The sequence below is a fragment of the Triturus cristatus genome, chromosome 2_1, assembly GCF_964204655.1.
Source record: "Triturus cristatus chromosome 2_1, aTriCri1.1, whole genome shotgun sequence".
In the NCBI taxonomy this organism is placed as follows: Eukaryota; Metazoa; Chordata; class Amphibia; order Caudata; family Salamandridae; genus Triturus; species Triturus cristatus.
The window spans coordinates 39,080,416-39,098,852 of NC_140581.1; the positions used below are offsets into that span (position 1 = coordinate 39,080,416).

General features: G+C 43.6%; 1 protein-coding gene across 2 annotated transcripts in view; it reads left to right on the forward strand.

Moving 5' to 3' along the window:
- Positions 1–18,437, forward strand: part of LOC146863673 (uncharacterized) — a 293,885-nt gene that overhangs the window by 234,332 nt on the left and 41,116 nt on the right. The gene's annotated exons all lie outside the window — the stretch shown is intronic.

Genomic DNA, 18,437 nt, shown 5'->3' on the forward strand with positions numbered 1-18,437 from the left:
AATCCCGCAGGCAAGGAGAATAGCCAACAATGAACGGGCAAGCAGAAGGAGACGATCTCAAGTTCGGCCGATGACACCAGGCTGCATAGTTCTAGTAAGGAATCGTCGTAGCTGAGGGAAATTCCGCACGCCTTATGAACCAGGACTGTGGTTAGTTACGGTTGTGAAGGGCATGGCAGTAACAGCCGAAAGAGATGGAGAAGTCATCACTCGAAACATCTCGTGGTTTAAGAGGGGGCCTGACTCAAGAGTAGAGGGATCAATGGTCGAGGAAGTGCCCTGCAGAGGCCATGGTCAGCTAGGTGGAAGCCCTAGCGCGACAAGTAGCTCGAGTGTGGACGGAGCGGGTCAGGAGAGTCAAAGGGATCTTAGACCAGAGGAAAGGCCACCCGTAGAAGAACCAACAAACCCAAGAGATGACAACCCACAACATTGGTACAATCTAAGGCCCCATCCGAAGCCCAATCAAATGCTCACTGACTATGTGTGTTAATTTTATTTTTGTTTATTCAGACTGATTTGGGATGGGATGTAGCGGTCTAGTGTTTGGCCGCGCAGTTTGAGCAGAGACCCCCAACCCGGAACCCGATACCAATATTGTATCACCTTCTGGCCAGGCGTGGCCAGAAGGCTTTAAATAAAGGGAACGGAGTCGCTCGGGACTTCCGGTCCACACCAGTGACCGATGTGTTGTGTGTATTTCTTTACATTGCCATAATACCCGCATGTGTAAACCCCTTGGTTTGTGGTCCCAACACCATCCACCTGGCAGTTGCCGCCACTCCGGAATCAAGCGGCTATCCAAGCAGATCACGTTGTTGCTCCGCAGTCTAACGCTCTGGCGCTAATGATGCACTCTACACCACTGAGGGGTCCGGGAATCGTTCTCCGTTCCACTCCTTTTGTGCCACTGGGTCTACATGGGGCCCTAAGACCCCCGGTCAAATCTCTAGCCTCCCGGGCGCCGCTTCTGCCCGGACCAGGGAATCCAAAAGGGCACCCCCCTCTCCCCCCCCCCCCCCCCCACCCACCCCACTGGAGCCGAGGAGTTACGCTGCAATTAGCGGGCTCCCCGAGTCACAGGATACGTGGAGTCAGGTCAGTGCCGATTCTGATTGCCAAGATTGCAGTTGCAAGGGCAGGATTATGCTAAAAGACGAGCCGCTGCGAGGAGCTCAAGCGAGAGTCGTCTACTCCGCAATGCAGCTAGGCCAAGCCCCCCTTTGTTTTATGTAATGACACTAAATTTTGACAAAATGCAAATCCGTCATTTCCTTTCATGCTATATTTTAGCACGAAATCTATAATCAATTTTTGAGACAGACATTTTGTGCTTTAAAAACAATGTGCGAAAAGCAGAAGCAACACAAACTGCCACTTGCATTCTGTTTTTCTTGAGTGTTCAAAGTAAATTTTACCACAAATGGAGCATAGTTATATGAAATGGCTAATTTCGTGAATTTCATGTAACCAGTGTAACATGTGATTTCCAAAATTATGTGAAATATACTGCCATACTTTAAATTTCACTTGGCCCTTATTCTCATGCCTTTTGCCCTTCAAATTCAAAGCTGGCAGCTGTGAATATGGTGGTCGACTTCCACATTGTCTTAGGGAGGCGTATGACTGGTGTGTTTCGAGATGTAAAGTTCTGGATTACACTGAGGAAGTAACGCAGACAGTTCTTGAAATTTGTGTTGAACAGGGATGTTGGGATGGGAATGTTCCTTGCATGTTATACCCAGAGGGCCCATCTGCATGAACATCTTGTATCCTAACTTGTTATTTTGGTGAGGTGTCAAGATAATGAAAGCCTGTGCACAAAGGATCAAGTATGTCTGTAATTATATTGGGTGTTGGACCTGTCATGTCCTCATATGCATTAATACATTGTAATACACACAATTTAGGACTGTCTTTTAAGTTCAGGAGAGGAAATCACCTTGGTATGTATTTTGGTATGCCTAGAAACTGCAATAGGCACTCCATGTGCGGTAAACATTCGGTCACATAAGTCTAAAGCCCTGACATCGGAGACTTGTCTGCAAGACACCCGATACAGGAGTATAGCTAATTTACCTAATAACTCTTTTTTTTTTTTTTTTTATTCAAACCCTGTTCTCTTGCCAGGATAGAAACTGGTTCAACTCTGTTCACGTTCCTTACAATCAGATATCTTGGTTCTCAGGAAGCCGAAAGTTTCACTCTTTCTTAACCATAGGGATGCTCTCATACTGCAAGCCTATCTATGAACATATGACCTACAGAGATTGCTGATCTGAAAGTGTTTACTGACCTCTAAGCCCAACCCTCTTCAGCCATTAATGGCAGGACATTTAGGATACGTACATGTTCAGCCCCCACATTATCCAAATCATTTTCTAGACACCAGCTATTCTTTCAATGATTTCCCAGTGTTTTCCGGTAATCCTCCAAGGCATGAGCTGGAGTGTTCCCTCCTCCACAGAATGATTGGAAAATCCTTGCATATGGGTCCCGTGCTCTCCATGACACTGGAGTCAAGCTATCCCGGCTGATGAGAGCTGAAAGACCGAAACCGGTCCTAGGATGCTTGTTCCTAGTCTAGGGAGGACCTGGCCTGGCAGTGTGGGCTGGACTGTTCCCATTGGGTGCAGGGTGAAGACTGATTTGCATATGGCTGGGTCCAAACTGGAATGGCATGATGAGCAAAAAAATCGATGGATTTAGGCCCAGATCTCTGTACTGGGGTGAATGTATGACATTGTTCTGCATTTTGAACATCAATTTTTCTTTTTGCATAACTAGTGCTTATGACCTATTGTATTTCTTTTGACTTCCCCAACCATGATGCCTTGCTGGTCCGAAGCAAAGTTAAACAGCGATACCTAGGCTTGTGAAGTGTTATTACTTTTTTTTTAACCATCATTGGCAAAGCCAACAGGTCTCGACTTTTGGCTACCAATGCAGACCCATTGGCTTTCCCTGTGGTTTTTGCTATTTAACATTGGAAAAAATAACAAGACCTATTGGCTTTGCCACTGTTTTTTTTTCTAGTGTGGTTAAAATGTCTTCTGTACCTGGTGGATGATCGAATCAATTCCTTAAGGGCTACCCAGCGCCCAGTCACTTTTCACTAACACATGGTGTTTTGGTTCCAGGGAATCATTCCCAGCATCTGTTTTAACTGCAAAGCTGCATAACACATACTCGGGCCAGAGGGACAAAACAGGTCTCCATGGTGCACCGAGGGGGAGTGTGAGAGGGATAGGGAGCGCAAGAGAGATGTAATAATCCACATTTTGTAAAGCGCGAACAATCACCCGTAAAGGCCTCTAGGCGCTGGGGGCCGTCGGGAAGATTAAGCAAGCTATTGCCCAGAGTCACATGGTGCTGGGCTAAACTACCGCCGGCGCTGTGGATCGAACAGTGATCCCCAGATTCCGGAGTCAGACGCCCTGGCCGCGGTGCCACACCTCTTCCACAGATGTAGAAAGAGGGATGCTCACCAAGTCGAAAAATAGTGACTAAAAACTAAACGGGGAGAACGTCTTCTCTGTCGACAGTAAGATGTTTGAAAAAAAAAAAAAAAGACGCACTTGCCTAGCACTGGAGTGTTTTGACGTGGCTTCTAATTGGAATTGCGGAAAATGGGTATGGGTTAACTAAGGATTTACAGTTTTAATGAAGGTACGAGAGGATGGGCTAAGACTATCCTAAATACAATGACTCTCCTGGCATCATACGCTATAATTACACCGGGGCAGATGGATGGAAAGTCAGATTAAAAAAAGTAACTGGTGCCCTTAGGGAAACCTCGCCTGACATTTGATCTCGGTCTTTGAATGAACTGCAGATGTGACGAGTTAAGAACAAGACTTGCAGCCCTGTTCACAGAGAAGCTCATAGCCAATGAAAACAGAGTGCTTGTGTGAACTGCTTTTAGACAAAGAAAAAAGAAGTTCCTGAAGCAGTTGCTAAAATGGGACAAGTGTAAGGCTTCAAGTAATGGGGCAGTGCTCCGTGGGAGGGAACAACCTACGAAAAGGAGGGGCAAATAGGAAAGATTATCCACTTGTAAGCAAGACTTTTTAAAGGATACTCGTAAAAGCAAATGAAAAGGAATGGGCAGGCTTTAAGCCTGTAAAATATATACAACATGTCTTCTAGAGACCGGGCTGTCTAGTTAAGATGTAAAATGAGCGCCTATTACTCATAGGACACACTGTCCTTGTTTGTGAAACGGTACACCTGTTTAAAGGGACAGTGCGCCCTATGACAGTAAATCATCTGCCCCCAGGGCAGCCGAGAAGTTGTGCTGCCCTGGAGGCATCACATTCCGTGAAATACAAGCAGCTGCTTCAATTAATCAATCAGGAATTTATATAGCACGGCTACTCACCTGTAAGGAACTCAAGGTGCTGAGGGGGGGGGGGGGGGGGGGGGGAGGGAGGCTGCTGATCCATCTGGGCTTGGGAGTTCAGTGGAAGAGCCAGGTCAGCAAGGGTGATTACCTGAGGTGGAGGGGCAGGGTGTTCGAGGTCTTGGCGGCAAGGTAGGAGAAGGATCTTCCTCCCGTTCTGGTCTTGTGGATCCATGGGCTGGAGGCCAGGGCAAGTTGAGTGGAGCGAAGCTGTCTGGCGGGTGTCTGGAAAGAGAGGCGGGGGTTCCGATAGGCTGCTCCTGTGTTGTGTAGAGTGTTGTAGGCATGTGTGAGGATCTTGAAGGTGATTCTGTTATTGACTGGGAGCCAGTGGAGTTGAAAGAGGTGTCGAATGATGTGGCTGCGGCGGGGAATGTTGAGGACCAGTCTGGCTGTGGCATTTTGAAAGTTCTGAAGTTTTCGGAGCGGTTTCTGGTTGATGCCGGCATAGTGTGTTGCCGTATTCTAGTCTGCTGGTGATGAGTGCGTGGGTGACTGTCTTTCTGGATTCTGTGGGGATCCATCTGAATGTCTTTCGGAATAGGCAGTGTGTGTTAAAACAGGATGAGGATACAGCGTTGATCTGGTGGTTCATTGAGAGTAAGAAGTCCAGTACGAATCCGAGGTTGCATGCGTGGTCTGTGGTGGATGGGAGGGGTTCGCAAAGTGACAGGCTGCCAAAAGTCGTCCCAGACTGAGGGGGTGGGTCCTAGGATGAACACTTTGGTCTTGTCAGATTTGGGCTTGAGGCAGCTATCTCTTACCCAGGTGGGCATGGCCATCATCCTGCTGTAGAAGTTGGTTCAGGTGGTTGTAGGTTCGTTGGTGAGGGAAAGGATCTGCTCGGTGTTGTCGGCATAGGGGAGAAGTCCATGGTTTTGGGTGATGGCCATGATAGGGGGACATGTAGACGTTGAAGAGGCTGTCCTTGGGGCACTCCTCAGCTGATCTCTGTAGGTTCTGCGAGGAATGGAGGTAGTCTGACTCGCTGTGCTGGGGCGGTGAGGCAGGTGCCGGCGTTATGTAGACTCGTGATTAGGGTGCAGTGGGAGACTGTATCGAAGGCGGCCAAGACGTCCAGACAGATGAGGCCTGTGGTTTCACCGTGTATGAGAAGGGCGTAAATGTCACCGGCGAGGAGAGCTGTTTCGGTGCTGTTTGCTTCGGAAGCCGGATTGAGAGTTGTCCAAGATGTGGTTTTCCTCGATAAACTCCGAGTGCTGGGCATTGATGACCTTCTCGTTGACCTTGGCTGAGAAATGGATGAGGGAGATGAGTTTGAAGTTCCTGAGGTCTGTCGGGTTGGCGGATGGCTTCTTCAACAGGAGGTTGATTTCTACATGTTTCTAGTCTGGGAAGGTGGCGGTTTCGATGGAGCAGTTGATGGTGCGGCGAAGCTCTGGAACGATGGCGGTGGCTGCTCTATGGACAATGTGATATGGGCAAGGGTCTAATGGGGCTCCGGAGTGGATGCTCTTCATGGTCATGAGTGTGTCTTTGGTAAGCGTGGTCCCGTTAAGCAGAGTCTGTTGGGGAATGGCGTGGTTGTGCTCGGTGGTGACTGGTGTTGAAGCAGGGTCTTGGGTGTCAAAGCTGTCGTAGATCTGCCTGATATTGTGGTGGAAGAAGGTGGCAAGTTTGTTACAGAGTTCTTGGGAGCGTGGGACGTCTGTGGTCTCTCTGTTAGGCCTGGTGAACTTCTTGATGATGATGGAGAGTTTCTTGGTGTTGTGTGCATTGGCGTTGATTCTGTATTGGAGGGCTGTTTTCTTTGTGGTTTTGAGGTAGTGGTGGTGTGCGTTGATGACGATTTTGAAGGCTACGTGAGTTCCCGGAGTTCTGTTGTTCCACCATCTCTTCTCGAGTCTTCTGCATGTGCATCTGCAGTCGTTGAGGGCGGGAGTGAACGAGCTGGCCTTCTTGGAGTGTTTATTTATTTATTTATTTATTTTATTTTGAAAGTTTTATAGAGCGCGGACAAGACCCTTGCGGGTATCAGAGCGCTTAACAGTAAATAAAGTTTTTATACATAAACCAAAGGCAAATTGAAGCATCTATACACAAACATGTTACAAAAGCAAAGTGATCAGGTACAACAGGACGCTATCCTCTTGCGACAAGCAACAGGAAGATGGAATGTCCAGCTTGCTTAGCAGGTCCCTTTGTCCTAGTCAGGGTAATGGCAGCGCTATAGTAGTTCGTCACAAAACATTGGGCCTTATTCAGGTGAATTTGGCCATGAGAATTGATTTTACTTCCTTTTTGAATGAGACAATAGAGGGGTTCAGTCTGGTTTCGGATGGTAAAGCATTCCAGATTCTTGGTGCCATTCCTGAGAAGGTACGGTTGTATGTTTTTTTCTTGTTGAATCGCTGTGGTTTTAGTAATAGTTTTTCCGCACTTCTGGAAGATCTGAACCCACCAGAGATAGTCAGCTTCTGTGTTAGATATCTAGGTGCATTGTGGTGCATGGCTTTGTGCGTCATACACGCTATCTTCAAATGAATTCTGGCTTCCAGGGGAAGCCAATTCAGTGATTTGAGGTCTGGTGAGATGTGTGCATTTCTTTTAGAACCGGTGATGAGTCTCGATGCGGCATTGATTGAGGCTCTTAGTGGTGCCGTGGTTGCTTTGGGTAGGCCGCAGAGAGAGACGCTTCTGTAATCCACTCTGGGGATAACTAGTGCTTGTACTGCTTGCTTGAAGTCCTTGCTTCGTAGGAAAGGTTTCAACTTCCTCAGTGTGTTCATCTGGTAGTTAGCTCCCTTTAGAGCATTGCTGATATGTTTTTGCATATTGAGGTTACTGTCAAGAGTTATTCCCAGTGATTTGGCTGAGTCTACGATGATTGGTTGAACATTGAGTGCCGTAAGGTGTTTTATCCACTCTTGCATTACAGGGACTTGGGCGGTTGGAGCTATAAGCAGGAATTCGGTTTTTTGGGCATTTAATTTGAGATGGTTTTTTGCCAGCCATATCTGGGTGTAACCAAGCGTTTTGTTGAGCAGTTTGATGTCTTCTAAGGTGTTGATCTTGAGGTATAGTTGCGTGTCATCCGCGTACATGTGGTTGTGCACGTTAGATGCTTGAAGTTCAGTGAGGGGTTCCATGAACAGGTTAAACAAAGTCGGGGATAAAGAGGACTCTTGCGGTACTCATAGTGTAACTTGGTACGGGTTTTGACATGGTGTTGTTGGCTTTGAATTGTCGTGTTCGATTTTGGAGAAATGAGGTAAACCAGTTTAGCACTGCACCTGATAAACCCATTCTATGCTTCAGGAGATCCAGCAGGTTCTCGTGCTTGACCGTATCAAAAACTGAGGATAGGTCTAGCAGGATGAGTAGGCAGGCTCCGTTTTGATCCAGGATTTGTAACGCGTCATCAATTATATGTGTCATGGCTGATTCAGTACTGTAACCTGCTCGGAATCCTGATTGGTATTTATTAAGCAAGTCAAAGTGGTCAATATGCTTTGTCAGTTGGAGGTGTACACATTTTTCCAAGAGTTTGGCTAGTGTAGGGATGTTGGAGATAGGGCGATAATTGTTTAGGTCCGTCGGGTCAGCCGTGGGTTTCTTTCGAATGGGTGAGACCTGCCCCACTTTGAGGGTGTCCGGGATGCAGCCTTGTTGAAGTGAACTGTTTATGATCTTGGTCCAGAGGGGCAGAAGTAGTGGTGTTAGGTTTTTAACGGCGTTAGCGGGTAGAGGATCAGCAAAGTGATTGGCAGGGTTCATGTCACCAAGTATTTTACTTATGGCTTCTTCGGAGTACGTCGAAAAGGATGACCAGTCGGCGTCGTTTTTAAGGTTAGGCTGTGATGGGAAGTGGTACAGTGCAATTGGCATTTCTGGGGAGGACTTCGTGTGCAGTCCCGTGTGTAGGCTTAGATCATTGAGGAGGTCAATCTTGATATTATCTGTCTTCAAGGTGAAGAAGGCAGAGAATTCTTTGCAGTTGGGTTGCCGGCAATCTAAGTGTTGTGGACGTTGAGGTGTGTCCTTACATTGGATTTTGATTAGTTCAAACTGTTTTTTGGGAAGATTTCTTGCCTGGACTAGTTGGTGGCTGAAGAATTCTGCTTTAGTGCGCTTGATCTTTCTGAAGTAAGCGTTTCTCTTTTGCCTTAGTGTATTTAGGTGGTTGGCCGAAGGAGTTGACCTCCAGTTGCGTTCCGAAGCTTCGGAGAGAGCGTCTGTCATTGTTGAGCGTGCCATTGTACCACGGTTTGGAGTCCTTTATGGAGGCTCTCTTTAGTTGCAGGGGGGCTACCTCATTTATTATCCTGGTCATGGAATTAAGGTAGTGATTGGTAAGGTAATGGACTTCCGACGATCCCGTGGGAGGCAGGAGTAGGTTGTAACTGGACGATGGAAAAGTGTTAGGGTTTACTTTTTTCGTATCTCTTTTCCAGACTTTAGGTCTTGTGGATTGCACCAAGTTCAGTTTCACTACTACTTTGATAAAGAAGGTAATGATATGATGGTCTGACCAGTCACAAGGTTGGATCGAGACTAGCTGAATGCAATCTCTTTTAGAGATTATTATATCCAGTATTGAGCCTTGTCGGGAGTGGGGCTGTTGCATATTTGGGTACGGTCTAGGTCATCTAAGAAGTTTTTGAGGCTATTCACCACTACATCCATGTGGTCATTCCAGTGGAGATTGAAGTCGCCTAGGAATATTTGTGTATTTTGGCGCCCGGTGTTTGTTGATACCATGTCCATGACGTGCTCGATGAAGGCCAGGTTACCATCACCTGGTGGATGATATATAGTGTGTAAGGAGCAAAGTGGTTTGTCATTACTGGTGATGTTGAGGCATATGTATTCGCAGGAAGGGAATACCGGTGTAAGTGTTGCTTGCTTGGTGCCCTCTTGAGGGGCGCCGGAGTGTCGGCGCAGTTGGAGATCCATCGGTGGAGGTTATCTTCTGAGGTGTTGGTGGATGTTGATGTTGGCAGTGTGGTAGTGCTGAGGAAGGCGGTGAAGTGTTCCTTGGTGGCCTTATTCCAGCTGTGACAGGGGAGGCAGTGAAGTCGGTGGTAGATGGTGGAGGTGGCAATGACGAAGATGAAGTACATAAGAGTAGGGTTGAGCATGTATATCGCTACGTGGGTCGGGACAGTGACTAGCTGCTCGAGTCTGATGTTGGCGAGGTTGTCCACCAGGGACGTGGCCTTTTGGGTGCTGGGGTTGTCCAGGTGGATATTTAGGTCACCGAGTAGGATGTAGTCGGTGGGTGTGAGAGCCTGAAGAGCAATGTGGTCCATGATGATGTCGGTGAAGGGCGTGCGGGGTCTGAGTGGCCTGTAGACGAGGGTGCCACAGAGGATGGTTATGGGGTTGGTCTGGATCTGAAAATTGAGGTGTTCCATGGTTGTCGTAGGGTCATTTGAGTGGGTGGTCCGGCCACTTCATACTACTGCCTGCAGGGGATGTCTGCTCTTTTGGGTCAGTTTCCCCAGTCCCCTTCTCCAGGGGACATTGCAGCATCTTTTTGTGGTTCACTTTTAGTGTGCCTCCTAAGGGCGTGTTTGTTCCGTCGTCCTTAATAATGCATGTACGCAGAGTATAAATAATTTCCTCATTTGCATGGGGGCCATGCTGCCATGTAAATGAGTAAACGCACTCTGAAGATAACACTAGCACTACATGTGCACCAGCACCATCGATATTACAGAAAATGCTGCACAAGTACTGTGGTCCATTCTCTAAGACGTTGTAATTTTACGTTGTAATTAGTCTTTATTGTCTAATAAAAATCATTACAAAAACACAGCAATTCTTTAGTTGTAATAGGAATAAGATGTCAATTGGCTAAAAAACCATAAACAATTTAATAAAAACTCTAAACTGTATAGGTAATTATGCACAAGAGCAGTACAGTGCTTCAGTGGTTACATAACATATCAAGACATTGGTAGCGCATTTACACAGCAATTCAGTGATCAAAATGTGGATAAGATGTGTCAATTTGCTTAAAACCACTTGTGATTCAACAAAACTCTAAACTTTATATCTCATTGTGCAGAAGAAAAGTTAAGTGCTCCAGTGGTTACATACCATACCAAGACATAGTCTACCATTATAAAAAATAGATCTTACGTTTATCAGGGATCTATCCAAATAGACCATAATGTATTATTATGTTGCGAAAAGCACTGAAATAATATTACTGAGCTTCAAAACTATCTATAACGTTTATAAACCTGATTTCAACATAGCTAAAAATCTAAACTTGGTACATTGGATACTCAAACGGGTTAATCTCTCAGATAAACAAAGGATTATGGCTTTGCGTCAAGTCCTCACGACAAATTCAATCAACAAATGTTTCAAGAGTTTGTCTTGCTTGAAGTAGGTGACGGCCAACACTATATGCAAGAGAGCTTCATTCGAGAAACCACAAAACAGTTTGTTGGCCATTGTTCTATCCATCTTGGGATGCCATCCCTTGTTGGATACCTGCTGAGTCATAACCTAAACATTCTCTAATACCATTGTGCCTCTGTTGCACAAAAAGTGGATTTACATTCCCATTGTACCCCGAGGGCACTATCTGTAACACAGACCCTGATGCTTGTGAATAGTTAACATATGGCATATGCCGGAAGACTTGTTCCGTTGTACTGGGGTGGGGTGTGTGGGGGTGGGGGTGTGTGTGTGTGTATATATATACCTACCTACCTACCTACCTACCTACCTACCTACTGGCAGTCCCAAGTAGGGAGCTGTAGTTAGGACCATGTTTCAATAGGAAAAGCATTTTTTGACTTAGCTAGAACGCTGGCGTCGTTTGACCAAACGAATCTTTATGACATTTTCCCCAAAAAGTATGAAGGTAGGTTCTGTGTGTCTTGGAAGGTTTGGGGGTGATCCATGCAGTTGGGAACGCGATATTGGGATGCAAAATAAGAGTGCTTTTGTAACGTTAATACACATTGGAACACTTTGTCGAACCTACAGCCCGAACTGCTGGACGGAACTACACCAAATTTGGCAGAAAGGTAGGTGTAATGCAGATCGGGCTTTTTGCTTTGTGGCGCAAATCCGTCCAGTAGTTTTTGAGAAATGTAAGTTGAAAATTATAGTGATATCTCTGGCCGCTGATATTTCATGACAATTGTTGCTCATGAATGCGAGCGCCAATGGAAATGCTGTGATTGGCTGGGTGCAGCCTGAACAGAAAGTTGCCATTTAATCGATCGAGAATGGTTCCCCGCTGAAAATATCTGTAAATTGCACGCGAGATTCGCAACGACACAGCGACTGCCAACGCACCCTCCCCCCTTATACGGTCGAGGGGACATCACAACTATTGCGACGTCTTCGCAGTGATTGTGGTCAAAACGGAAAATAGGTTTTAGAGATGGTTTTTATAGAAACTCACTAGAAAAATTAGTTTGGAATGTACAGTAATAAATCCTTATTGCCAAAAGTACTATTATGTGTGCGCATATGTATTTTTCAGTCTGTAAAAAAGGTGCAATTGTCTTGGGTACTGACGTCATCGCAGATCGCCGACATCACCACGAACATGGAAAATAGGTTTTAGACATTGTTTTTATAGAAACTCACTAGAAAAATATGACTTTACACAATACAGTTATAAACCTTTAGTGTGTAAAATACTGTAATATGTGTGCATATATGTGTTGTACAGTAAACCAGGAAATATGTTTTACAGATGGTTTTTAAAGAAACTTAGGACAAAAACACGAGTTTAAAGTTTTTTAAAGATGCATGTATATAGTAATTTGTGAAGTGCCATGATTAGAATGTATTTTTTGTTATAGTTTTTGCATGTGCTGTTGGCTGTTGAATGTCTGGTTTTGTTTTTCTATTTCGTGACTTATTCGCAACCATCGCAAAGATACCCAAAAACAAAACAAGGGTTTTTTAATAACAATTTATATAATTTGAGTACTAGGGTGGCTCAGACAAAACAAGAGCCTTTGTGTGGATTGTGTGTAAATGACAGCTACACATAAGACTGGATGCAGAGTTTCAGGTAACTTATAAACACCCTGTTGCCTATGTGTATAAAGTGCACTCCATCATTTCTATAAATTCCATGCATGTCAAAACACAGATTGTTATTATAGATACAGCCCATGCGATGGTCTCTGAGGAATGCAGAAACAGTTTTATTAACATGTTTCCCGGCTTTGTCAATCTGTTGACAGAATTGATTTGATCACTTCCATTTCTGTCTTTGGCATATATTAGAGTACACCAGGACAGTGTGAGGGGAAAAGCAGTTCTTCAAAGGTATCCTTAATTAGGATTTCCAGCCCTACCCCAGTCAATGTGTCTAGGTCATTGCCGCCACAGTGCCCAATCATGAGGTGAGGAGCTTGGTAATCCGCAATGGTTTTAACCAAAGCCAGCATCTGATGAAACCCTCTCTGGCCATTTAACCCTCTGGCCAAACCAAGTAATCTCACATTTGGCAAACCCAAGTCCCTGTCACTGCCTCTCTTTTTTGCAGGATCTTTACCCCAGTAGACATAGCGGTGGCCCACAACCCATACTCTAAACATTTTGAAGTGAAGAACCAATAGCATTCAGTAGTAAGCTGGAGCTCATTTGAGATAGTTTTTCCAAATAAAAAGCAGTTAAAATAGAGGTGTTTTTTAAAAATAATTTATTTTTTAAAGTTATGTTTCATTGGATGCTGTCAGCATGTAAGTTAATAAAATTAGGTAGTGTGTTGAACGCGTTAGCAAGAAGTCCTATTATTGGCTGTTGTTTAATAAAAGAAACGTAATACAGACATGGATATGCTTTTGAATTTGTGGAGTACACCACACCTGCTGTATCTGATGTGGAAGCAACATGGTCCTTCTAGAATGTGCTGTGAACTTGTGACCTACTGGTTCCACTGGTTTGCTACACACGCTCACCTGAGATTGTGTTGGGGGGTGCAAGGGTGTTAAAGACAGAAGATTTGTTTTAAAGTTAAGGAGTTATGACACAATTTAAGTAGTGATAAACGTTAATTTCCAACTCAGGACCTTGTAATAAACTATTGTGCAGTTTTTAATTTTTAATTTTTTTTTTTTTTAAATGAAGCTGAATGTAGGTTTGGGCTCCCGTTTGTTTTTGCGAGTACTCTGCGATGATTGCAAAAACATTGCTGAAACGCATAGACGGGAATCTCTTTTTGAAAGAGAGGGAAAGGGTTAACCGATGCTAACCATTCATAAGTGGAGATAGAGTAGTCTAACATGAAAGACATTTGTGAGGAGGACGAGAACGGCGCAGATCGGACACAGCTGATGGACGGGCTAATCCCTCCCACCCAGCCGGAGTCGTCGAGTGGTCTAGTCGTGGCCGAAACCAACGGGGAGGGCCGGTGACGTCAGCGGAAAGGGATATCCCAGGAGGCGGACTAGCGACGGCGCAGAAGCCAAATCGGAGGAAGCAGCCGGAGAAGGCGGAAGCGAGTGACGGAGAAGACAGTGACAAGGACGAAGTGAGCGGGACAGCGTGGAGCTCAAGGAACATCTGCTGTGTAATGCGAGAACCAGGTGGGCTGCTGAAAGGAGAAGACGCCCCGGGTCCCTACGCCACGGCCATGGAGACGGGTCGTGGCTCAAGGCGAGTACCGCTCAGGGGATCGTTTTGGTGGGGGTGGTGGGATACACTGGGAATTAAGACATACGGGTGATTTACTCCGAGCACGCACTAATTCCTCACGGTTCCCTTTTCCCCACCACATGGTGTCTGGTGACAGTGGCACAGAATAGTTAATAACCCCTAGACCCCAGTTCTAGCCTGTTTTCTCTCCCTTTCCACACCCCTGCCCAAGAAAGAGAGTGAGAGCCCCAGAGTCCAGGAGAAGCCTCATGACCCGGAGAAGTGGGAGAAGACCCCCAAAGAAGAAGAAAAGGGAGAACATCGCCATAGTTATTTTTGTTTTCATTGGTTTTGAAGGAACTTACCAGAACAGCTGTGAAGCCCATTAGTCTCCCACAGGAAAGACTTCGAGTCAAGCTATAATAAAAGCCTTGTTATCCCACTACTGCGTCCTGTGGTCCCTCCATTCCTTTGGTTTGGGCACCTCCACACCCTACAACATTATTTCATTTGCTGCCTTTCTCATGATCATAGAGTGGAAAGTTGAAGAGGTTGCTATTTTATAGTTGCTTTGTATGAGAGTGGTGTACCATACTTGTGCTTTGTTTTTACAAATCCTAACAGTGTCAAAACTATCCAAAAGAGCTAAAGCAACAATATTATCTATCAACGCAGTTCACTGGTATGTACATAACTTTTTAATTATTTAAAAAATATACATTAGAAATGAAGATGTATATGGGAGTTTGATCAAAAAGAGTATCAGAGTGATATAAAAAACATATATTGGATGAACAGTATCAGTCAGAGGGTATGTGTTTAAGATGTTAGTACCGAATATTTTGGGAAGTAAGAGGAATATGGATTAGTGCCCCTTTATTCCATTGTGTACTTCGTGGAAAAACAACAGTATTGTATTGTTGAAAGCTACAATGAGGAATGTATTTAAAACTAAGAATGTTTTAAAGGTCTAAGCATTATGTGCAGAATAGATATATCTATGTAATTTGCATTCTGGGAATTGTAGTACTTTTAGTCACATTATTAAACAGGAGTAGTGTTGTCACGAATAAAAGATAAGAAAATGTGCTACACCTGTATATGAATTATAAAGTAGTAACACTTGTTAGGTATGTTAGAAATTCAGACAGCAGAGCACAACACAATCCAAAGTTCAAACTGACTAGCAGCAGTCAGTAAAAATGTATTTCCAAACGAAGAACAGTAGGTATAACACAATCTTGATCATAGGTGGATCATTTTTCAAATTGTTGACACGTAGATGAAGCAACTGAACAGCCGACATGTGTTTCGTCGTTATACGACTTTCTCAAAGCTCAAACGCAAAATCCAGCAATGTACGATATCAACAAAAACCATCCTCATTAGAATCTGTGTAGTAATTCAAAAATGATAGTCCATTCCAATTAGGGTCATAGGGCTAAAATGTGGCCAGATAGTCACTAACGCAAGCGAGTAAGCCGGTAAACCTAGTTATGTAAGACGAGTAAGGGCCAAAGTCTCAAGCCTCCAGGAAGTCAACGATCTTCCTTCGCAATCCCAAACAGCGTTGCTCCAGGCTCGTATTCAAAACGTATATATATTTTGAGCACGCCATAAAACATATTGAGTATTTACATTTGCAAACACAACAGAGGTGCTGGCTGTGCTGTTTGAAACCACTGTCACCTTTCTTGTATAACTTGTTAGGTATGTATTAGGAAGTGTTTGTCAATGTGTTTTTGTAACTTATGTGACCGTTTTGCATATGTTTAGATGGTGAGATAGGGTTTTCTGGTTGCAGATAGTTATATGCACGATGAGACTCCTGAGTTTACTTAAAGATGTAGAGAACTATATATTTATGGAAAGATGGCCTGAAGGAGTATATCAATTATGAAATCACATATATGTGTACATGGTGATCTATATTCTTTAAGGCTGTTGAAAATTTCATGTATATGGTAAGGGTGTTGTATTCCTTTAAACATGCAGTGTTTAAAATTGAGGGTTAATAGTGTAGAATGCTTGATGTCTTGTGCTATCTTAACTTAGTGTGCAGCATTTCTTTGAGAAATGCTGAATATATGTTTCAATGAGATTAGAAATATTTGAGAAATAATGTAGGTATGCCTTTAAGAAAAGGTTTTGTGCTTTGAAAAATTGAATTGTTTTCAGTTTTAGAAACTTACTGATGCATGTGCACACTGAGTAACAGAGTAATATATGCTCCTAGAGAGCCATGTATTCAATTTATATATCAACCTACTCATGCACTCATTCTAACACCCAGATAGTAGGGATATACTCATGGAAACACTCCGGTAGTAACTATGTAGATATGGAACGACTCATGGAGTTTCCAAATACTCGAGGTATCCTCGGGGAATCACCTAGGCACTCGTTCACTCAACCAGGAAATATTGATGTATTCAACCACAAACTTGTATTTACAAGTTTTAGTGAGGAATATGTAGTCTTTTAGAACCATCTGGTGAATTATATATGCAGCCTGTCACACACTATTTGCATGTACTTGGAAGAATTAGAGAGCTACGTGCTCTGAGAGATTAATGTGCAGATTTTTATATGCACTGTTTCCCAAAATTTAAATCTGATGCATCTGAGTAGAAAGGTACTGAGATACTAAATCGACCAGTGAGACAGTGGTAGAGACACACAGCTCTTATGTTGTGTTTTCGGATTTACATTATTGAGACACACTATGTACTTCTACACTTTGGTTGATCATTTTAAAATTGACTACAGAAGGAGCAAACTGGTCTTTCACCATGTATATGTGAGTACTGAGATATGGTATCGCTGTGTTGTAGGCGAGGGGTGCTATAATGTTAAAAGGTAACTGATAAAATGTTGTGTTTTGCTTTAGGTTTGGTATATTGAAGTAAATGCATATAGTTATATAGCTGGATTTATCTGTAGATTCAAAACTGCAACATAAACTGTTTTTGTATTGTGTAAGTCAGTAGTAAAGTAGTTGGTATGTTGGCTAGAGTAAAAATTAAAATATACGTTTTTTAATTTTTTCTGTACATAATATCTACATAAATACAGACAGAATGCCTACAAAAGTTTGGAGGAAAAATCTACAGAAGCAATTACAGTATCTATTCAGAACTAGATTCACTCTGCTAAATTACGCAGAGTTACCAAAAAACTCTGAGATTCCGCAGAGTTCTGCAACTTGGCGGAGTAACTTGAACCGAGATTCAGACCTTGATATGAATGCAGTCCGTGCTTGTAAAATAATTCATATAGTCAATAAGAGCTTGGCAGTTCGACCCACGGCGGGCACCAAAGTTTTTGCAAAACTTCACACTCCAAGCGCAGTGCTAAAAACTTCGCAAACTTCACTGGCGGAGCAGAGTTAACCGCCCAGAAAAGTGGTGATGAAAAGAGCCATTAGTAAGAGGTCAAAGACATTTCTTAAAAATATATGTGGACACCTGCAAAGATTACAAAATAATGAAAATAAAAGGCAAACTATGAAAGAGTAAGCATGGACAAATTCCATATTACAAGAACAGGAAAGAATGTAACAAAGATGGACACACCTTAACCAGGAAACAAAACCATTTTAAGGAAATCAGAGCAGGATGCTTCATGGTAGAGTGGTTGTAAATCTACTGAGAAATATGAAGAAGTATAGAAGGAGAGAGGCACTGAAACAGAAAGAATGAGTTGAGGGAGTAGTTGATAATGACTTTGCTTTGAAGAGGAAGCTTTTCATTTTGAATATAAATAGAATGAAGACTTGACCGAATGGTGTTGTACGTGAGGAGACAAAAGCAGAAGAAAAGATTAGTGGATAGAAGTAACTTGTACAGGCTTTAGTGGAGAATTGATGCATACTACTTCTACAGAGCCTTTCTTTAATGAAGAAAGCCATCTCCAAGATAACATTAGTTAATGCTATTGATGAGAGGACTATGTTATGAAATGAAGAATGGCTCTCCTATAGTGAAAGAGGTGATGGTATCTAGAAATATAAAGCACGTTATTGCAGAAGAGGTACAGGGAAGGCGTAGTCAGGCCTTCTATACAAATGGAATTGTAGTAGTGTTGGTAGTATTCATTAACAATCCATTGATATACTAAGAAAATGTCTACATATCTTTCCAAGGCGAAGTTTATAACACAATAGAAGTACTTTACAAGGACTGGATCCTAGCAAGGTTAGAAAGCATACGAATTATGAGGACGCCGACTAGCTTATTTATCAAAGAAAGTGTGCCAAAGCACCTTTCATCATTTCAGGATGTAAGCTGTCCACCTCTCAACAATGCGAACATCAGTTAGGAGGCTGTACTATGTGAAAACTCCTCCTTTATGATTAGGAGAAATTAATCGAGCGCTTTTGCATGGCACTGTGGGCTGTGGGAGAGGTAGAAAAGGTTTATGATGATGTGCAGCTTTGTTTCTTTTGTCC